Raw genomic sequence first — 23,941 nt, 5'->3', positions numbered from 1 at the left:
AGGGTAATGAAAGTTTCAAAGAGTACGCCCAGAGATGGCGCGAACTAGCTGCAAGAGTTCAACCCCCTATGCTGGAAAGGGAGTTGACTGACATGTTCATTAGCACTCTACAAGGTGTCTACATGGACCGGATGGGAAGCTGCCCATTCGGAAGCTTTTCTGACGTCGTTATCTGCGGCGAAAGAACTGAGAGCCTAATCAAAGCTGGGAGGATCCATGATGCTGGTTCCTCATCTTCTTCGAAGAAACCCTTCTCTGGGGCACCTCGCCGTAGAGAAGGAGAAACCAATGCTGTACAGCACAGAGGGGGTGTGTACAGAGCTAATACAAACAGGGACCAGTATCGTCCAATAGCTGCAGTGACCATTCCTGCACCACAACCACGTCCACAACAACAACAAAGAGTTCAACAACAACCACAACAACCGCAACGACCTCAACAACAGCAGCAACAGCAGCAACGTCCTTTTCAGCAGAGACAGAGATTGAATCCTGATAGAAGATTTGATCCTTTACCTATGTCTTACGCAGAGCTACTACCCGAACTACTCCGGTTAGGGTTTGTAGAGTTGCGTACGATGGCAACTCCTACCGTGCTGCCACCCGGCTATGATGCCAATGTAAGATGTGACTTTCACTCTGGGGCACCAGGCCACCATACCGAAAGATGTCGGGCGTTTCAGCACAAGGTTCAGGATCTGATTGATTCCAAGACAATCAACTTCTCTCCGGTTCCGAATGTGGTAAACAATCCTATGCCGCAACATGGGGGGCATAGGGTTAATAACATTGAAGATGGGGAAGCTGAAGACCTGATAGTGAATGTCGAAGATGTTCAGACGTCTCTGTTGGTCGTCAAGGGCCGATTGTTAGAGGGGGGTGTTGACCCAGGTTGTTCAGAAGGTTGTTTGGGCTGTTCAGAGGCCATGGATGGTTGTGACCAGCTGAAGACTGGTGTTCAGAAGTTAATGGACGAAGGCTGTCTACAGTTTAGCCGTGCTACCAGAGATAATGGGGCAGTGTCTACTGTCACCATTTTTTATAAGCCAGCTGAAGGAAGAGGGCGTGGGGCTGCCAGTACACCCACCACCAGCAATACTCCGGTTACCATTTCTGCTCCGGTAACCATCAGAGCACCTGCTACTATTGTTGCGCCTGGCAGAAGGCAGAATGAAAATAGTAGGGCTGTGCCCTGGAGTTATGACAACGCCTATCGCCGGGATAGGAGGGCTGGTAATCAGACAAGGCCAATTGTTCAAACACCAGTTACGATCAGTGCTCCTGTGAGGATCCCTGCTGTTACAAGTCCTGTGGTGGACAATGTTGGAGGACAGGGAGGTTTCACAAGGAGTGGACGACTGTTTGCTCCTCAGCCTGTGAGAGATGCTGCTGCTGAGTCATCTGCAAGGGCTAAGGGCAAGCAAACAATGGTTGATGAAGAACCGGCTCAGAAGGAGGCTGAGGGTTCTTTCCAGAAAGATGTCGAGGAGTTTATGAAGATCATAAAGAAGAGTGATTACAAGATTGTTGATCAACTCAACCAGACTCCGTCGAAGATCTCGATACTCTCTTTGCTGATGTGTTCTGAGGCACATCGGGACGCCTTGCTGAAAATGCTGAACATGGCATACGTCCCGCAAGAGATATCGGTCAACCAGTTGGAGGGTGTTCTAGCAAACGTGAGTACCAGGCATGGTGTAGGTTTCACTGACCTAGACCTAACACCTGAGGGTCGTAATCACAACAAGGCCTTGCACATCACTATGGAGTGCAAGGGCGCTGTTCTATCTCACGTACTAGTGGACACCGGGTCGTCCCTGAATGTCCTTCCAAAGCAAATACTGAAGAAGATAGATGTCGAGGGAGTCGTGCTCACTCCCAGTGATCTGATAGTGCGTGCATTTGACGGATCCAAACGTTCTGTGTTTGGTGAAGTTACTTTGCCAGTGAAGATAGGTCCTGAGACCTTTGACATCGTTTTCTATGTAATGGACATTCAGCCTGCTTACAGCTGTTTGTTGGGGCGTCCTTGGATACACGCCGCTGGAGCAGTCTCGTCAACTCTCCATCAGAAACTCAAATATGTCTGGAACGGTCAGATCGTGACCGTCTGTGGTGAAGAGGAGATTCTGGTGAGTCATCTCTCCTCATTCAAATATGTTGAGGTGGATGGCGAGATCCACGAAACCCTGTGCCAGGCATTCGAGACTGTGGCATTAGAAGGTGTAGCTTGTGCAGAGCAGAGGAAGCCAGGTGCTTCAATATCGTCGTACAAGCAAGCCAAAGAAGTGGTTGACTCCGGTAAAGCAGAAGGCTGGGGCAAGATGGTTGACTTGCCGGTAAAGGAAGACAAATTTGGCATTGGGTACGAGCCTCTCCAAGCAGAGCAGAGCATACGAGCAGGTCCGAGCACCTTCACCAGCGCTGGGCTGATGAACCATGGGGACGTCTTTGCTACTGATGGTGAAGACAGTGATCATGAGTTGGATGTCTGGGTCCGCCCTTGTGCACCAGGCGAGGTTATCAACAACTGGACAGCAGAAGATGTGGTCCAAGTTACTCTACTGACAGAGTAATTTTCTTTTGTTTTTTCATTTTGCATGAAAACCCTACGTTCCGCCCAGGGCGTAGTGGTTCATTGTAGGGCCACATCATGTTCGCAATGTTTATAAATAAAGGACGTTTTTTCAATCAAATTTTGAGATCTTTGTCTTTCTATTTTCTGTTTTTTCCACTTTCTCAAAACAATAAAAATGGCAATGTTTTTTGTTTTTGTGACTTTATTGAAATCTTTTTCTAAAAACAAAACATTAAACATGCAGAAGTGATCTTTTGGCACCCACTGTGAACGACTCTGTTATGGCTCAGTATGATTTCAACAATCCCATCTACCAAGCTGAAGAGGAGAGTGAGGAAGACAGTGAACTCCCTGCAGAATTGGTCAGACTACTGAAGCAAGAGGAAAGGGTCATCCAACCTCATCAGGAAGAGTTGGAAATTGTCAATCTGGGTACCGAGGACGCCAGAAGAGAGATCAAGATCGGGGCTGCTTTAGAAGAATCTGTCAAGAAGAGGTTAATTGAGATGCTGAGAGAATATGTGGAAATATTCGCCTGGTCATACCAAGATATGCCGGGTCTGGATACAGACATCGTGGTGCATCGGTTACCTCTCCGAGAAGAGTGTCCGTCGGTCAAGCAGAAGCTTCGCAGAACTAGTCCTGATATGGCTGTCAAGATCAAAGAAGAGGTTCAAAAGCAGTGGGACGCAGGTTTCCTGGCTGTTACAAGTTACCCGCCGTGGGTTGCCAACATTGTTCCCGTGCCGAAGAAGGATGGCAAAGTCAGAATGTGTGTCGATTACCGAGATTTGAACAGGGCGAGTCCGAAAGATGATTTCCCATTACCTCACATCGATGTATTGGTTGATAATACGGCTCAATCCTCGGTATTCTCTTTCATGGACGGTTTCTCAGGCTATAACCAGATCAAAATGGCGCCAGAGGACATGGAAAAGACGACATTCATTACACCTTGGGGCACGTTCTGCTACAAAGTAATGCCATTTGGGTTGAAGAATGCCGGTGCTACCTATCAGAGGGCAATGACGACTCTCTTTCATGACATGATGCACAACGAAATCGAAGTGTACGTGGATGATATGATTGCGAAGTCGCAGACAGAAGAGGAGCACTTGGTTAATCTGCAGAAGCTGTTTGACAGACTAGTCAAGTTCAAACTGAGGCTGAATCCGAACAAGTGCACGTTTGGGGTGAGATCCGGGAAGCTCTTAGGCTTCATTGTCAGTGAAAAAGGGATTGAGGTAGATCCAGCTAAAGTCAAAGCTATTCAAGAGATGCCTGAACCGAAGACGGAAAAGCAAGTCCGTGGGTTTTTAGGGAGATTGAACTACATTGCAAGGTTCATATCTCATCTAACTGCTACATGTGAACCTATTTTCAAACTGCTCAGAAAGAATCAGGCGATCAAATGGAATGATGACTGTCAGGAAGCTTTTGACAAAATCAAAGAATACTTGCAAAACCCTCCAATCCTTATCCCTCCGGTTCCAGGGAGACCACTGATCATGTACCTTTCAGTCACCGAGACTTCGATGGGGTGTGTGTTGGGTCAGCATGACGAGTCTGGTCGAAAAGAGCATGCCATATACTACCTGAGCAAAAAGTTTACCGACTGTGAAACAAGATATTCACTGCTCGAGAAAACTTGCTGTGCTTTGGCCTGGGCTGCTCGCCGACTAAGGCAGTATATGTTGAACCATACTACTCTGTTGATTTCTAGGATGGATCCTGTGAAATACATCTTTGAGAAGCCAGCTCTCACCGGACGTGTTGCCCGTTGGCAAATGATCTTAACCGAGTACGACATTCAGTACACGTCGCAGAAGGCCATCAAGGGTAGTATTCTGTCAGACTATCTTGCCGAACAACCGATCGACGACTATCAGCCTATGATGTTTGAATTCCCTGATGAAGACATCATGTATCTGAAGACGAAAGACTGTGAAGAGCCGCTTGTCGAGGAAGGACCGGATCCTGATGACAAGTGGACACTGATGTTTGATGGGGCTGTGAATATGAACGGCAATGGTATTGGCGCAGTGCTAATCAATCCCAAAGGTGCTCATATACCTTTCTCTGCCAGATTGACATTCGACGTCACCAACAATGAAGCTGAGTATGAGGCTTGTATCATGGGAATAGAAGAAGCCATTGATCTGAGGATCAAAACACTCGACATATTCGGAGATTCAGCTCTAGTGATCAATCAGGTCAATGGAGATTGGAATACAAACCAGCCACATCTGATTCCGTATAGAGACTACACCAGAAGAATACTGACGTTCTTCAAGAAGGTGAAGTTGTATCACGTCCCCCGAGACGAAAATCAGATGGCTGATGCCTTGGCTACTTTATCCTCTATGATAAGGGTTCATTGGTGGAATCATGTGCCACATGTTGCTGTGAATCGACTCGAGAGGCCTGCATATGTGTTTGCAGCCGAGTCTGTTAATGCTATTGATGATAAGCCGTGGTATTATGACATCAAGAACTTCCTCAAGACTCAAGAGTATCCTGAGGGTGCGTCGAAGAATGACAAGAAGACCCTGAGAAGGCTAGCTGGAAGCTTTTATCTGAATCAGGATGATGTGCTATACAAGAGGAACTTTGACATGGTCTTGCTCAGATGCGTGGATAGACACGAAGCAGACATGTTAATGCAAGAAGTGCACGAGGGTTCGTTTGGTACCCACGCTGGTGGTCATGCAATGTCGAAGAAATTGCTGAGAGCCGGATATTATTGGATGACTATGGAATCCGATTGCTTCAAATATGCTCGGAAATGCCATAAGTGTCAAATCTATGCCGACAAGGTGCATGTACCACCAAGCCCGTTGAATGTCATGAACTCGCCTTGGCCGTTCGCCATGTGGGGCATTGACATGATTGGGAGGATAGAGCCAACTGCTTCTAATGGACATCGCTTCATCTTGGTTGCGATTGATTACTTCACCAAATGGGTGGAAGCAGTTTCCTATGCCAACGTCACCAAACAAGTGGTTGCTCGGTTCATCAAGAAAGAAATCATCTGTCGTTATGGAGTTCCCGAGAGAATCATCACTGACAATGGTTCGAATCTCAATAACAAAATGATGAAAGACTTATGCAGAGATTTCAAGATTGAACATCACAATTCTTCTCCTTACAGACCAAAGATGAATGGTGCTGTAGAGGCAGCAAACAAGAACATCAAGAAGATTGTGCAGAAGATGGTCGTTACGTACAAAGATTGGCACGAGATGTTGCCTTTCGCTTTGCATGGATACCGTACTTCAGTGCGTACGTCGACTGGGGCAACCCCCTACTCCCTTGTGTATGGTATGGAAGCAGTCTTACCAGTTGAGGTGGAGATCCCTTCTCTGAGGGTATTATTGGATGTCAAGCTGGACGAAGCCGAGTGGATTCGTACAAGGTTTAATGAGTTAAGCCTTATTGAAGAAAGACGTTTAGCAGCTGTTTGCCATGGGCAGTTGTATCAGAGAAGGATGAAGCGAGCCTTTGATCAGAAAGTGCGTCCTCGGACATTTCAAACTGGCGATCTAGTTTTGAAGAGGATCCTTCCTCCCGGTACAGATAACAGGGGCAAGTGGACTCCTAACTACGAAGGTCCATATGTTGTGAAGAAGGTTTTCTCCGGTGGAGCCTTGATGCTTACAACTATGGATGGTGAAGATTTTCCTTCCCCTGTCAACTCAGACGTAGTCAAAAAATACTTCGCGTAAAATTGACCCGCTGGACAAAAAGAACAAAAGAGTCCAGGCAAAAATGGGCATCCCGGCGAACCAAAAACAGAAAAAAGGTTCGGGCAAAAGTTAGGGATAAAGTGAAAAATTGTACACCCGGTAAGTCGAAAACCCGCAAGGGCGGCTTAGGCAAAAATGGGTATCCCGGTGGATTGAAAACCCGAAAGGGCGATCCAGCCAAAAGAGGGATTAAAAGCGAAGACTACGGTCTGAGTGATCTGTACTTCATCATGCTTCGTCAGCTGCCATCTCTAAAGATGTGACCGGTCCAGTCATTCTTCTCCGAAAGCAAGGAATTGGGAGGAAACTGATGATCTATGAGTTATAACAGAGTTGGGAAACAGTGGATGCCATGTTCACATTGCCATTAGGATAGTTTATTTTCCTTTTGTGCGCAATTACCTCTTCCTAGGAATTGTTTCCCAATGTATTTGCCTCTTCAGGCACACTTTCAATCAATAAAAGTCGTTATTCAGATAAATTGCTCTCTTGTTTTTTTTACTGTTTTGTTTGCAAAAACGTCCGAATTTTTGATAAACATTGCATATAAAAACATGAAGGCTACACAATGACGTGCAGAAAGATTAAAACGTTTGAAAATCATTTTGAATGTTAAGGACACTTGACCGTATCTTGTCCATGTACTCCCTGGGGCATCTGTTGTCCTGGTTTGCAGATCGTCATCTGTGAATATTTTCCCCAATAAGGTCGTCACCTATGAGCATTCCCCAGCAATGCTTTCCCCAGACAGAATCATTCTCCTAACTTTGGATTGTTTAAGCCTTCCCCAGCGAAGCAGTTACCTCTCCAGCAGAGTTTATCCCGCCAGAGGATTGGATGAGTTATCGTGGCAGATCGATATCCGCATCCCCAACTGAGTTGTTTCTGCTTGTATGGTGGGTCGTCCCCGGCAGAGTAACAGATATTCCCCGAAGCAAAGTTCATCATATCTGAGGATTGTCTGAGCCTTATCCCCAGAGAGTTTTCTTGGTTTGTCTTCCCCAGCGGAGCTTCTCATTTCCCCGAGCGGAATTTTTCATGGATTGATTGGGCTATCCCCAGCAGGTTTCCCTCTGTTTTCCCCTGGCAGAGTTGATTCATTTCTCCCCAACAGAGGTGTTTCATTACTCCCCAGCGAGTTGCCTTGTTCTCCCCTGGCGGACTTGTTTTGTTGGCTCCTCAGCAGTTGCCATTGTTGTTCCCCCAGTGGATTTATCCTGAAGATTTCCTCAGCACAGTCGTCCTGTGTATCTCTCCCCGCAGAGTTCTTATCATATTGCATCGCATATAGTAATCATTGCATCCTCAAACTGCGTAGCATTTCCATTCCATATGGAGCATTACGCCATAGAAAAATTCAAACATATGCATTCATGTGTCCGAAACCCCATCAGACCGTATCCCCGGCAGAGGCGGATCTTTTTTGTTCGACATCAGCACCAAGTCTGCTACAGTTGCTTCGACAGTATTCAGAATTTGCTTATCCCCACAGAGGTTTATTTCCTCACCCAGTGGTGACAGAAAGTTTGTTTCTCCCCAGTGAGATTCCCAGCAAGTGATCAGCCTTGTTTTCAACACATTAGATTTGATTCTTGTGATACCAGTAAGTGTCATGTCAACACCCGCGTGTGTCTTCTTTGTTTTGGTGTCGGTAAACGCCATTGTTTCGGTGTCGGTAAACATCGAGTTCCACCCAGTCATCGGTAAATGTTTGGTCATTTTTTTGGTGTCGGTAAACGCCATTGTTTCGGTGTCGGTAAACATCGAGTCTTTCCTTCAGTCATCGGTAAATGTCTGATAATCCCCAACAGAAATCCCCAGTAGAGTCATCTGTAAATGCCCTATCTGGTTTTCAGTTGCAAATATTTGTCTGTCTCTCACCAATAAATTTCTCATCCCAGTCATCGGTAAATGTCTGGTCATTCTTTTTGATGTCGGTAAACATCATCTTTCGATGTCGGTAAACATCGTGTCTCACCCCAGTCATCGGTAAATGTCTGGTCATTCTTTTTGATGTCGGTAAACATCATCTTTCGATGTCGGTAAACATCGTGTCTCACCCAGTCATCGGTAAATGTCTGGTCATTCTTTGTTCTCTTATCAATAAAATCAAAATCCCCAGAAGTCGTCGGTAAACGGTTTGTCTGGTATCATCACAAAGATTCTGTTCCTCCCCAAGCGGAGATGCCATCGGTAAATGGCCCAGTTTTCTTCGATATCGGTAAATATCGAGTTCCCAGTTGCAGCAGCCATCGGTAAATGGCCTTGACATCGGTAAATATCAAGTTTGCTTTGAAGCAACCATCGGTAAATGGTTCTGTTTTTCTCATTACTTCCCAGCAACCATCGGTAAATGGTTTTGCTGAAGTTGATATCGGTAAATATCAAGTTTTAACCATCGGTAAATGGTTTTGTTTTTCAGAAGTTTGTTTTCCCCAGTCGCCATCGGTAAATGGTCGTGCTGAAGTTGATATCGGTAAATATCAAGTTTTAACCATCGGTAAATGGTTTTGTTTTTCAGAAGTTTGTTTTCCCCAGCCGCCATCGGTAAATGGTCGTGCTGAAGTTGATATCGGTAAATATCAAGGTTCCAGTTTCCAACCATCGGTAAATGGTTTTCCTTTTCTGAAGCTGTCGTGCAGCTGTCATCAGTAAATGACGTGGTTTGTTTGTATTATACCCAGTCGGTGCAAATTTCTACGGTTCTTTTGTATTCAATCCCTGTTTACCCTGAAAGTCTGACAGCCATTGCTATCATCCGTTCGGGTTCCCAGCTGATTGAATAGGGGCAGCTGTAGCACCTCAAATTTGCACCTATCATTGTGCATATCATTTCATATTAAGTCATAGCATATCATGATACATTGCATAGCATTGCATTGTCCTCAGTTGCCTCAAGTGCAAGCAAGCAGAATTAGGTCAAACTGATCAGGAGGTCAGTCAACCAATCAAGCAAAGGTGTTTCTCAAGGAATCAAGGCCCTAGGGTTTGTCCATCAAGTTCACATGCCTTGGGGGTCTTCTTGAAGTGTTCAAGTCAAGGGTTGAAGGCTCGGATGTCATCAGTCAATGCAAAGCCAGGTCAGAAACCCTAGATAATCAACAGTCAATCAAAGCAGTGGATGGTGGCCATTCTTGTGGGATTTGGGCACCATGGTCATCAATCAAGAGTTCATATGTCTTGTTACATCATTTGAAGTCAAAGTCTCAAGAAATTAGGGTTTGGAATTCATCAGAAATACACAATCAAGTCCAAAAACCCTAGAAAGTCAAAGTTGGTCAACTGTGGTTGATTCTTTGGATTTGATGGATAGAAATGGTTTGAAGGGGCTTATTCATGTCCTAATAGGTCTTATATGTCATGGCAATCAACATCACGGAAGAATTTGAAGCCAATCAGAAAATTTCCCAAAATAGAAACTGGACCTGTAATTTCAATTGCCAAAAATGGAAACTTCTTGATCCTCAACTTGCATCATGATACAAGCTTCAAATGAATTTTTGCCCAACATGAAAGTTGAAGGTCTTGTTCTCCCATTTTCAAAAAGTCCAAGAACTCTCAAATCCCATGTATGGTTGTCAAGATATGATCCAATCATTTTCATCAATTTGTGAACTTCAAAGGGCCATATCTCCCAAACCATAAGGCCAAATTTGGTGGGGTTTTTTCCTACAAACCACATTTTTCATCCTCTTTCCAAAAATATAAATTTCATGACCTGAAACCTTGCCAATCGAGATGGCATTTTTGGACCTTTTGCATTTAAATTCAAAGTTTGACCAAACTTTGACTTTTTGAGTTTTTGACTTTTTCTTGATTTGGTCAATTGGGAAATGTTCCATATCATATTTGTGACTTGTTCCAATTCCCAAACCATGTCCATACCATCATTCCATCATCATTTTGAATCAAAATGCAAAATTGGCAAAAGGTGCAAAAAAGGAAGTACATAAGCAAAACACATACAGCATTTTCTGTACAACCACAAGCAGCAATTGGAATGTCCTTCTGCAGCCTTTCCAGCCCACTCAAGCAGCATTGCACCTCCATTTTCCACATTTTTCAAATTGGCAAATTGTACAATCATTTTCATTTGAGCAAGGCATTGTTAGTAAGACCAAAAACAGATGCAAAACAGCAGTTTGGCAAGTCTGTTTACAGCCTGTTTAAGGCCCACTCGAGCAAATACACCCTCCATCACTCACTTATGCATAATTAGCAAAATAGCAAATGGGGTATTTTGAACTAAACCAAGTTATAATACCATTAGCAGACCTTAAGCAGGTGATATAAAGCATTTCTTCTGGACATTTGAACCCTAATTTTACACAGCCTACCAAGCAGAACACACTCTCACTCTCTTCTTGCAAATTGGCATTTTGGAAAATTCTGAGAAGACTACCAAAAGACACGAGCAACCTTTGCTTCCTCCATCATCCAAGTATTGTTTGGGAGTGCTTTTGAGCATCATTTGTCAACTGGAGCACCTCCTTTTGTACTGCATCATCAACTTGCTCCATCATTGGTATTTTTTCGAATTCCTTATTATCCAAAGCCATGCCATGTTCCGTGTACATCTTGTTTAGTAGGTTGGTTTAAGCTTTGAATGAACTAAAATGGTCGAGTATGCTGTCTGAAATCTGGATTTACATTTTGGTGAACAAATGCATTTTCCATTGGTTTAGTTTGGTTGTGATAATTTGTTGAAAATTGATGCCGTGATTGTGATACTGAAGGTTTGTTGATGCTATTCATACGTTTGATTTTTGATTTTGGGATTTTTGTTCTTGGTCGAATGCATGATGGTAGTTGCTTGTTGCTGTCTTGAAACCCTACCCTGCCCAGTACATGAGCTCATGATTATGTGTATTTGGCTGTTAATTGATGTACATGTTAATGGTGCTTCATAGGTCAGGATTATTGAGGATTCTGTTTATGTTTTGTTTGTTCACAATTGTTGGTTGATGTTACTGTTAAAACCTTGCTGTTATAAACCCTAGAGCTTGCCAAAATTTCTGCATAAATGTGTATGTTTGATTGTCGTTGGGATGTGCATGAACATTGTTGTTGCACTGCTGTTCACCATGTTGGAGTTTTGATTGCATGAAGGTTACTACACCATGTGTCATTTTTCTGCATGAGGCTATTGAATTCCTTGATTAATGATGAATGTTTGGAGATACCATGAAGTGCCCCTGCTGTTATTATGTGTATCTGCATAATCATGTTGTTGCTGCTATGCTGCTGACCATGCTATAGGTTGATGTTGAGCTTCGATGAAAATGTTCATGCCTGCTGTTTCTTAAATCCATTAGATCTGCCTAGAATATCTCCTTGAACTGTGTCTGCTTTTCTGTTTAATGCCATTTGGAGATGATGTTTAGTTGCCAGGCAAATTGGGCCTCTTGGTTGAGATTGATTTTCTCATGATGTTGGTCATATAAACAAACCTGTACCAGTGCCATGTTATTATGTGTTTTTGTTCGAATTTTGTTTGATGTTGATGAACCTTGGAGTGGAATTGATGTATGTTGCTGTTGTTTGATTGCTGTATGGACATTACATGATTGCCCTGCCTTTTGTTAAAACTCTTGCTGCATGAACATTGGCTGTTGTGTTTGCTCATGTTGCATGAAGATACCATGAATACATGCTGCCATTGCCAAACCCTAGTTACATGAACCTTGTTGTGTACCATGCTAAGTGATCTTGTGTTGGTAATACCATGGTGAATACCATGCTGTTTGTTTGCTTTTGTTCATGATGATAACATGTGGATGATGAATGCTGCTGTTGATTAAACCAAACACTTTGTCCATAATTATGCTATGCTGTTGTAATTGTTGGCCAAGCTCCTGTGTTGTTGAGTGTTTGCAATGCCAATGTCCTGCTGTTTGAGTGCTTTTGTTGGATTCCACTTTTGGTCGATTGCATGATGAATGTTGTTGCTGCTTAAAACCTGTCCAGAATTTTTTTCATGCTCATGTTTATTAGTAGCTGGATAATGTTGCATGAACCAAATACTATGCTGCTGTTGTGCTGGTCGAATTTCGTATTTGATGTTGGAAATACCATGAACATGTTGCCAATGCCCTGCTGTTTTGCAACTTCAACATTGCCCATGAAAATCCATTCGAATATGTTGTATGCTGTTACTTGTTTTGCTTGGTTTGATGATATTAATGAACCAAGTTTCAAGACCATGTTGCTAAACCATGCCGTGACAAACCCTGTTATTCTTTTTAGAAAATCCAGCTCATGTATGTTTTGGTTGCTGTTTGATTATTGTGTGAGCATCATGAGTGTGTTATCATGTAGTTACCATGCTGTTGTCTGATTTTGATTTGTTAATGAACATGAAGATAATGCCATGCTGTTACTGTGCTATTGAAATGTCAGTTGATTGATTACATGATGATGATGGTTGTATGCTGTTTTTTTTAAACCATAGAACAGAACCCTTCCCAGAATTTCCCATGAGTGCTTGTTCTAATGTGGGTTGACATTGCATGATGATGATGTTTCGTGCCATGATTCACTTTGATGCTGTTTGTCGACTGTTGTCCATGAATATGAGTCCATTTGCCTTGGCCATGCTGTTAGAAACCTTAGGGTTTTTTTTTCTTAAAACCCAGAGTTTGAGTTGATTGGCTCGGTCACTATTCCATTGGCTGAGAGCCAATCAGATTATTTCATTGCCATACATCAAAACGCTGTAGTTTTGTTTAATGAACCCAGAATTACTAGTTTGCCACTGCGTTGACTTATGTTGACCCCATTTGCCATGCCTTGTGTTCATATTTCATCCATAATTTCATCCAATTTCCACAATTTATTTCTCATTCAATTTTCATCAAAAAATCTTGAAATTTTTTCCACATGTTCATGAATGTGTTCTTTATTTAATCATGATTTTTAATTAATTTTCCATGGTCTGGATTTTAAATGACAAATATTTTCTTGACATGTATGCCAAAATGACACCCTTTGCCATTTCAATTGTGAAATTGTCATGTTATATCCATTGCCTTTGAATTTTTTTGTGATGAAACTAGACACTTTGACCTTTGTCTCCATATAGACTTTGTGCATTTATCATTTGTGGATTGGGAGTTATGATTTTTTGAAGTCATGTGTTACAATTGTTGCTATACCATGAACATGCATCTTCACAAATTTTGTTCACATACTTCCCTACATCCAAATGACTCCAAATTTTGCATGAATGATCCTTTGTATGTCTATTTCACCTATGAATTTTCGTGGAATTAATCTTGCTGTTTTCCATTTGATTGTGAATTTTCTTCCATGCTTGGTCATTTGTTGACTTTTGGTGCTATGCATTGCCAAATCTTTTGTGAAATTCTCAAATCATATTGTATGACCATGAAATTTCATATGTGATAACTAGACATCTCAAGCTTTGCATTGGTGTTAATCTCATTCATTTATCTTCTGTTTTCCAATTGATATGATTTTTTGAAGGTGACCCATGCTTGTTGACTTTCACCATGCTTATTTGAATTTGGTATGGCTTCATGATTTTAATTGACTGCCTTCCTCTCATCCAAATGCCATGAAATTTTATATGTCTACCATGTTGGATGTTAGGATTGAGTGTGATTTATTTCATAATTTTTGGAATTGTTTGGGTTGACTTTTGATGCAAGTCATTCTGTTGACTTTTGTGTGCTTCCCTTTGCCATGTTTTGACTTCTTTGATTCTTGAAATGACAATGATGCATGATATGATTGTGAGCCCAAGTGTGTTAGCTTCCCAAATGTTTGACTTTGACTTTGAGTTGACTTTTTCTTGCTGCCTTGACTTTCTTCTTTCATGTTTGACCCTAGGCTAGTCCTAGTGGTCCTTTGGACTTATGTTGAGTTCATCTGTTTCAGGTTGAGCACAGTGCTTCAAAGATCATTCAAACTTGTTTGAATTTGATTTGTTTATCCTATGCTAACCTTTGTTTTGCAGATGGTTGGACTCATAACTTGAGTCTTATGCTTTGCTCAGTTGATCCCCTGTGTTGACTGTTTGCCATTTCTTTTGATTTAAACTTTTGACTTGTTTACTAATAAGTTTGACTTTTTCAGGTACTTTAGTTGCTTAAGTTCTCTGAACTTGCTTGCTTTGCTATTTTAGCATTTGCTTTTGAGGTATAATTACTTCTTCTTCATGTAGTCTGGAGACCCGGTCTGTTATTTGACCGGGCAAACTGTCTGAAGTCCTCCTTAAGAGGCAATGCCTGTGTTTGTTTATATTTGTCCTCAGCAGGAAAAGTCCTTCAAGTAAGGCAGTTGGTGGAAGGTAGGGATAAGCAATCTATCCCCCACTATTCAGTGTGTCCTCTCTTTGCTCCCAGTACCTGGTAGAAGCATTGAGATAAATACCCAAGATCCGATCGAGTCAATAATGTGGAGAGAGTTCCTACTTTCTGAACTCCCACACTTTCTTTGATGCTCTCTCTGATTTGAGATAGAAGCAATGAGGCACACCCCTCATCTCCTTTTCATCTGCTTCACCTTAGCCTCTCAATGGCAAGGTTAAGAGCGACCTTCACCCATTACAGTGGACTTTTATAGTCAAGCCCTCTTGTGTGAGCCCCTTGTTTGGCTATAGAGTGTGCTGTTTGATTCTCATTGATTGTTTGATTGCTTCATATGCACTTGCTTGCCTGTATGTTATGCATTTATCATCATCAATTGCCATTAATGCATGAGCATCTCTTTTGTCTGTTTGACATCACTATTGTTGTTTACCCATTGAGGACAATTGTAAGTCCCACGAGTTGGCATTTGTTCCTATGATATGGAAGTGAGTATAAGTCCATCACATTGGCCACTCATCTTATTTTGTTGTACTGTTTGTATGTGAGGATACAATTGTAAGTCCCACAAGTTGGCATTTGTCTTCCTAGGATCATACTGTGTGTTAGAGTAAGTCCCACAAGTTGGCATCTGACACCCCTGTTTTGCTTTCTTTGTTTGTGAGAGGATGCAATTGTAAGTCCCTCAAGTTGGCATTTGCTTTCCTATGATCATGTGTGGAGTTAACCTAAGTCCCACAAGCTGGCAGTTGACTTCCATATTTCTTCATTGTTTTCTTTTTGAGGAGATTAGTGTAAGACCATTGAATGGCCTCTGATATCCAGTTCTGTTTTAGGAGATTGGTGTAAACCCAGCCATTGGTATCTGATATCCGCTTTTGTTTGTGAGATTGGAGTAAGACCATTGAGTGGCATCCGGTATCATTTGTTTGTTTACTTTATCATTACTTACTTCCCATTCCAAAGGACACCCTTGAATCATCCTCTATATGATCTCAAGAAGTGAACCTCCTGAGAAGCTTTACTTTCCATCCTCACTCATTCATCCTCATTGTGTCCTAGAACCTTTTCACACTTTGATCTTAAACTTGACATAGACATTGTGCAAACTTCTTCATGTTTTCAAACTAAAAACCTGGATTCAAGTCCTTGACTCTTTTTTTGCAAGCTCCATTTCATAATACTTCTTTTGAATTAATCTTAATCATACTTTGACTTCACTTTCATAATCACAATCAATTAACTTCACTCATTCACTTGTTTTGGCCATGTCCATTAATCTTTTCATGCATTAGCCGTAGGTTTCAATTATCATTGTGGTTGATGTAAACCTCACCTTATCTTTAGTGAGTCGACAGTAAGACTTCCGTACTGAAAATAGGGTTAACCCCTCTCGTACGTCGAAGCTATCCTCGCATGGTGGATGTTGGTTTGGGTCGAGTGTTCTCCCGTTGATAATGAAAAGCCTCAGTGCTATTGTTTAAAATTGAATCCAACTCACTTTTGGAAATCTTTTAGCCGAACTACGACGTTTTGATCCTTACCTTTGATGGAAGGTACGTAGGCAGCGGGTTCATCCGCTCAAACCCAATAAAACTTGTACATTCTTTCCTCGCCATCTCACTCATGTTTGCACAATGCATATGTCTTAACAAATAACAATCTTTTACAACAAGTGTGAAAAGGGCTCCCTAGGAGTACCTAGGACGTAGTGGGTGCCTAACACCTTCCCATTGCGTAATTTACCCCTTACCCAGACTCTCTGATCTTTTATTAGTTTTCTACGTGTAAAACTTCTTAGGCTTTTGTTCGCTTTTTAGCCAGTCCTTTGGATAAATAAAAGTGCGGTGGCGACACGAAACTTCATTGTATGCTTTGCTTATGATTTAATTGATAAATCATATGGCGACGAATACACCGCTACATCAGCGTCTCTTTTTAGTGTTTGTTTCGGCGTGCGTTAGCCGAGCTACGAGTGCTCTGATTCTTACTCTGGATAGAGAAGATATGTAGGCATAGGATGCGATATCCTAGCGAGCATGTTTCCCATTTCCCCGAACTACGTTGACTCTGATGTTTGTTTTTGACAAACTACGTAGGCCCAGGATGCGACATCCTGCGGAGTCCCCTTCCTCCGTTTTCCTTCACCTGTTTTACTATTCCAGTGTTTGTGCAGATTCTTTGAGCAGTTATTTAGCAACCTTTTCCTATTCTTTTGAGCGTGGATCCCGTCGAGTACGACGGACGGAAGGGGTGCTAATACCTTCCCCTTGCGTAACCGACTCCCGTACCTTGTAATCTCTGGTCGTAAGACCATTCCTTTCCCATTTCTTAGGTTAGTCCTGTGCTTCCTTTCCGTCATAGGATGAATAGCGTCGGTGGCGGCTCTGTGAACTTGTTTTTTTTCGCCGGTTGTTTTTCGCGTTGCGACAGCTGGCGACTCTGTTGGGGACTTAAAGTTGACCTCTTGCTGGTCCATCTTCCCTAAGCGAGTCAATCCTAGCGCTCTTTAGGGTAGTTTTAGTTGCTTTTACTGCTCTATTTATTGCATTTATGATTATTATGTTGTGTATATATTTGCATATATGTTTGCATGCATCATATTATCATTGTGCTGGATTCTGGACAGGTTTGGTTCCTTTGATTTTGGATGGGTGTTCTGAGTGGGGCTAAAACCCAGGCCCGAGTATACACCTAGGATTAGCGTGGTCTCATGTCTCCTCACATGTTGGATCAACATGTTGTTGCGACGTGACATACCACAGTCGGACGAGGTTCATCTGAGAGAGCTCTTCCGGGTGGAGTAGTCCACTTTGGTTGGGTTACCTCTTTTGAGTTGTTGACTTCGGCGACCGTTCTTTCCCAGATCTTTGGTTTAGATGATCTTATGAGAGCTGTAACGGCACACCCGAAAGGGCAAACCCGTTGAGTATCTTGTCCGATTGTCGAGACCATTCTCCGCCTTAGGATGACCTTATAGAAATCACCTGTGAGGGGAGGGTTTGATTCTGGCAGATGCAAGTTCTGTTGGTGACTCTCTGATGGTGACTTTAGTTCAGTCGAATTATGGATATTTATTTCTGAGACGCCGGAGTTCTGTCAGTGGTATTTATCAGCGGGTTCCGTTTATTTCGGATCCCCGGGTTGAATTTGGGGTTACTTGTTCAGAGGATCTTGTTGATTATCCCGTCAGTGGTTTTCCGGGGACGATGGTGGTGTGTCCTCAGGTTCCGTTTATTTCGGAACCCCGAGTCGGAATTGTGGTTACTCAGTCCCTCAGATGATTGTGATCAGTTCGGGGATCGGAACTCAGTGCAGTTGATGTTCAGATGACTTGGAGGATGGCACAGTGCATTGCATTCATACATCAGCATCATTCCCATTTTGCATTTATCCGCATCTAATTCGTGTTTATCCATATGCAGGGGACATTATTGATTGAGATCCTGGTTGAGAGACTTCTTTGTTCCAGATATGAGGACTGGCTTGAAAGACGATGTTGTCTATAGTTTCTTCGACTCAGAGATTGGCGTGCTGAGAGATATGATAGCATTGATTACACCTGACCGTGTGGGGATGTTCCGTGAGGTTTATGGTGGTATTCTGAAGATGGTTTTCAGGCTTACAGATGGGGATAGGAGCGCCATCCATACTTTTCTCCAGTTTTATGATCCTGGTTTGAGATGCTTTGTATTCCCGGATTATTTGTTGGGACTTTTGATGGAGGACTATACCGGTATCCTGGGTATTCATATCAGAGATCAGGTTCCTTTCTATGCCACTAAGGAAGAACCCGATGTTGGTGAGATCTCTCGTGCTCTTTATTTGAGCCCCGAGGTGACTAAGGGAGGTCTGAAGGAGAAGGGAAAGTTGCCCGATTTTCATCTGAGTTTCTTGGAAGCTAAGGCTAAGGAACATGTTGTTTTGGGTGATTGGAAGGCTGTCTGTGCTCTGCTTGCTGTGAGCGTCTATGGAATCATCTTGTTCCCTAATCAGAAGAACTTTGTGGACATTCATGCCATCCGGTTGTTTGTGCAGAGGAATCTCATTCCTACCTTGGTTGGGGATGTCTATTACTCGGTCCATAATCGGAACGAGAAGCGGCGTGGGGGATTGATTAGATGTTGTGCTCAACTGCTGTACAAGTGGTTCATGGGATATTTGCCTTCCAGAGGTGCCTTTGTCTTTCTGGATCATACTGCCAAATGGTCAATCAAGTTGATGGGTTTGCGAGCCAAGGACATAGCTTGGACTCACAATGGTATGGCTGGACGAGATTTCATTTGCAGTTGCGGGAGTTTTCCCAATGTGCCTCTTATAGGAGTTCAAGGTTGTATTAATTACAACCCGGTGCTTCTTAAGAGACAGATGGGGTTTGCTATGGAGGTTCCTCCTCTTGAGTATGAGATTCAGGAGTCTTTCTACTTCCCGGCTGAGGGTAATCAGACATTATTGAGGCAAGTGTCTGGAGCATGGCGCCACATTCAGAGGAAGGGCAAGGTTCCTTTTGGTAAGGTTAATAGTAGGTCTTTTCCTCCATTTGATGATTGGCTCAGAAAGAGGATTGAGCTCACGCATCTACCATTTCCTGGGGGTGATCCTTGGTATCCGTTGATTGAGGGGCCACGTTCTTCTGTCAGCATGGAGGAATTCCTTGAGATGAAGAAGGCAAGAGATCAGCTGCAAGCAGAGAAGACTGAGTTGGAGATGAGTGTTGCTAGAATCCAAATGGCAACTCAAGAAGTCAAAGGGAAAGAAAAAGACCAGGCTAAGAGCCATGCTCTTGTGGTGAAGCATTTTGAGATAGACACCGCCTATTACCGCAAGATCAGCCAAGCGTTAGAGTCATCTACGAAGGATCACGACATCACCAAGGAGAAGTTGGCTAGAGCTTTGAAGGTCATTAAAGATGAGAAGAGAAGACAAATCCTTGTGAAGACTCAAAGGGAAGCTAGAGGCAAAGTCCTTACTGCCGAGTGGGAAGCGAAGCTGAAAGTTAAGGAAGAAGAGCAAGCAAAGATGGTGGCTGAGAGAGATCATTATCTTGCTGAGAGGGACCATTATTTCCGTCAGATGAAGATTCATCAAAAAGAGGTGGGAAGACTTCAGCAGGAGAACACTGAGCTCAGGTTCGCCGTGAAGTTTACCAAGATAGTTGATGACGTAGAGCCTTCTGTGGGACCTTCTTCAGTCTAGACTTTTATCGCAGTTATTATCATGTGTGGATTACCGTCAGGCATGTTGACGGAATTCATTTGCTTGTATTTCTTTCTAATTCTGGAGAATTGTAACTTGATTTGTATCAAGCCTGATGTACGACTTTTGCACGTGTGGTGCACTTTTGATATATAGTGGTTATTGTCATTCAATGATTGATCTTCAAGCTTTATTTGCTTTTCTGTGCGCACTCACATAACACACACATGGTCGGGTGATATCTTTGCTAAATCATAACTCTCTGATCCGTATGGTGAAACCAGAGGATTGATGTCAGAATGTTGTTGTCAAATTATTATCTGTCTCGATGAAATCAGGATCGAAAGACAGAGTGTTCCTCATATGGAAAGACATTGCATTCATGCATGAATCATAATAACTTGTCTTCTATTTTGTAGGTGTCGGTTTCTAACGTGTTTGATTGTTTCAGGAATCATTGCTCGCGCACGTAGAATCATTCCTTTGCACGTAGCACGTCCGCACAGATACCCTACCAGGCGCAACAAATCCAAACTGATGGATACATCCAACGCAGATATTCTCGAGCTGAAAGAGAAGATGGGAGAGCTGATCAACGTCATGCAAGGGTTCGCCTTGGGGCAGAAGGCACTGGTTGAGAAAGTGGAGAAGCTTGAGCGGGCTTCTGCTGCCAACCGTGGTAATAATCTAGAGGGTGTCTCCAACAACGGTCTCGGTGGTTCTAGGGATGGTGGTGATCCCAGAAGGAAGGCGACTACTGCTGGTGTGGTGATCCCAGAAGGAAGGCGACTACTGCTGGTGTATTGATCAACAACGGTGGAGGTTTTGGTTTTGCTGCAGGTGGTGGACCAGGTCCTATGGGCAATAATCTGAAAGATAATCAGTTTCCTCCTCTCTTTGGGGCTATGGAGGATAAAGAAGAAGATCAGTTCTCGATGCTGAATGAACAGTTTGGTCAGTACGGTGTCCAACCGCCAAACAAGGAAATTCAGGTGCTGGCAGAGAAGATCAGGGCTCTGGAAAGCCATGCTACTCATGGGGCTATCAACATGACAAACATGGGGCTGGTTAAGGGGATTGTGATCCCACAAAAGTTTAAGGTGCCCACGTTTGATAAATATAATGGGAGTTCCTGCCCGGAAACTCATCTTCAGGCCTTTGTCCAGAAGATATCTGCCTATACTATGGACCAGAAGCTCTGGATGTATTTCTTCCAGGACAACTTGTCTGGAGGGTCTCTGGAATGGTATACCAAATTGAGATCATCAGACATTAAAAGCTGGCAGGATCTGGGGGATGCTTTCTTTAAACAGTACCAATTCAATGCTGACATGGCTCCTAGCCGTACCCAGCTGCAGGGTATGTCTCAGAAGCCAAATGAAGGGTTTAAAGAATACGCTCAAAGATGGAGGGAGTTGGCTTCCAAAGTTCAACCTCCGTTGGTGGATAGGGAAATGTCCGATCTGTTTATGGGTACCCTGCAGGGGACTTTTGCCGAGAGAATGGTGGGTTGTCCCGTCACGGGTTTTACAGACATTGTGGTGGCAGGTGAAAGAATTGAGAGCTGGCTAAAAATGGGGAAGATACGGGGAAATGCTTCGTCGTCTGGATCGAAGAAGCCCTTTGGTAATGGTCAGCAGAAGAAGGAGGGTAACACGAGTGTTGTGTATGCCCAGAGAGGACACGGTAGGGATCGTTACTACCAGCACACTGTTGCAGTAACAATTCCTGCTGATAATTCACCTGCACAACAACATCAACAACAGCAACAGCCACAGCAACGACAGTCGTTTCAACAAAGAACACAACGGGCCGGGTATCAGGTGAGAGGACGAATGACCGATCGTCATTTTGATAGGCCGCCTGTGACATATTCATTTTTCTTGAAGAAGTTGAAAGATCTGGGGTTGGTTCAGTTGAGAATGTTGGCTCCGTTGAGACCAGATCAGAGGCCTGCTAACTATGATGAGAACGCCAAGTGCGAATTTCATTCTGGTGCCCCTGGACACAATGTTGAGAATTGTAAAGCTTTCAAGCATGTGGTTCAGGATCTGGTAGACTCCAAGGCCATTAATTTTGCACCATCTCCGAATGTTAATGCTAATCCCATGCCGGCGCATGGTCAGATGGGGGTGAGTGCAATTTCTGAGGATAGGAGGACAATTGGGTTGATGAATGTAGATCAGTTGAGGACTCCATTGGTTGAGGTCAAGAGACGACTGTTGATGAATGGGGTTTTTTCGGGATGTGATGATTGTTGTGCTGCGTGCACTGTTGCTCTTAATGGGTGTGTTGTATTGAGGGAGGCTGTCCAGAGGATGATGGATGAGGGAAGCCTCAGATTTGAGAAGGTTGGTTTGGAGAGGGAGGATGTCTCCACCATAACCATTTATTTTGATCCGATCGACTTGTCAGCGCCAGCAGATGCAGCTCCAGTTACCATCACGGTACCTGGGCCAATTCCTTATGACAATGATGATGCGGTGTCGTGGCACTATGGTGGGGAGGTTTATTGTAATGGAGAGAAGCAGGAAGATCAGGCTGCAGGTGAAACCACCGTTTCAAAGGTGGATAATGCCGGACCTAGTGGTTTCACTCGTAGTGGAAGGTTGTTTGCACCTGACGCATTAAGGAGTGGGGATGGAGAAAAAGAAAAGAGAGATAAGGCCGAGGCTTTAGCCAGGGCAAGAGGGAAGCAGGTGGTAAGTGAGGGTACTCCTGTAGCGACACCGGCGCCTGTTGAGTCGGAAAAAGAACTTGATGATGAGGCCGAGGAGTTTCTGAGGATCATCAAGAAGTTAGAGTATAAGCTTGTTGACCACTTGCAGCAGACTCTGTCCAAGATTTCAATCCTGTCATTGTTGTTAAGCTCCGAGGGGCATAGAGAGGCTTTGTTGAAAATATTGAAAAGAGCCTATGTCCCGCAAGAGATAACAATCAATCAGCTGGAGACAGTGGTGTCTAATGTTAATGTCAGCCATGGGCTGGGTTTCACTGATTTGGATCTTACTGTAGATGGGCGTAATCACAATAGGGCATTACACATTGCAATGGAGTGTAAAGGAGCGGTGCTTTCGCACGCTTTGGTGGATACCGGCTCATCGCTCAATGTGTTGCCGAAGAAGGCCCTGGCAAAGCTGGACTGCGAAGGAGTAGTGTTGAGGCCTACTGACCTGGTTGTTAGAGCGTTTGATGGCTCTAAAAGGGCTGTGTTTGGGGAAGTGGAGCTCCCTGTGAAGATTGGGCCCGAGGTGTTTAAGTCTGTGTTTTATGTCATGGATATTCAGCCGACATACAGTTGCTTGTTGGGTCGACCATGGATACACGCTGCTGGGGCAGTGACTTCGACTTTGCACCAGAAATTGAAGTATATATGGGACGGGCAGGTTGTAACGGTTTGCGGAGAGGAGGACATCTTTGTCAGCCACCTGTCATCGTTCAAGTATGTTGAAATGGACGGTGAAATATTTGAAACACCGAGTCAAGCATTCGAAACCGTCAAGGTGGAGAATGCCATTTTTGCTAAGGAAGAGAAGAAGCCGTCCATTTCTTCGTATAAGCAGGCCGCCGAGGTGGTGAAGAGTGGAGGAGCCCCAGGTTGGGGAAGGATGATAGACATCGGTGCGAAGGAAGACAGGTTTGGGGTTGGTTATCAGCCAGGCCGAGGCTCGTCTGGACAGAATAAAGGACGTCGTTAGCCGTTCACGTTCACCAGTGCTGGAATGCTAGATCCAGATCACATCTGTGCGGTGGGTGAAGAGATCGACAGTGACTGCGAGCTCAACTCGTGGATAAAACCGTGCGTACCAGGGATGGAGATCCAGAACTGGAAGGCCGAAAAGATCATCACTGTCACTCTACGTGAAGAGTAATATTTCTGTTTTTCAATTCTGTTTGCATGAAAGCCATACGTTTTGCCCGAAACGTAATGGTTCATTGTAAGGGGCCATCTCATATGTTTCATTTTGCAATATTTGCATCATTAATAAAAAGGATGTTTTTTACATTAAAAGCGGTGTTCCCTGTTTTTCATTTATTTTTGCAGTTTAATAAAAAATAAATAAAAATGGCAATGTTTGTTTTCATTTGCC

Source organism: Lathyrus oleraceus, chromosome 5 (genome assembly GCF_024323335.1).
Source record: "Lathyrus oleraceus cultivar Zhongwan6 chromosome 5, CAAS_Psat_ZW6_1.0, whole genome shotgun sequence".
Classification (NCBI taxonomy): Eukaryota; Viridiplantae; Streptophyta; class Magnoliopsida; order Fabales; family Fabaceae; genus Lathyrus; species Lathyrus oleraceus.
This window is presented reverse-complemented; position numbering follows the sequence as displayed.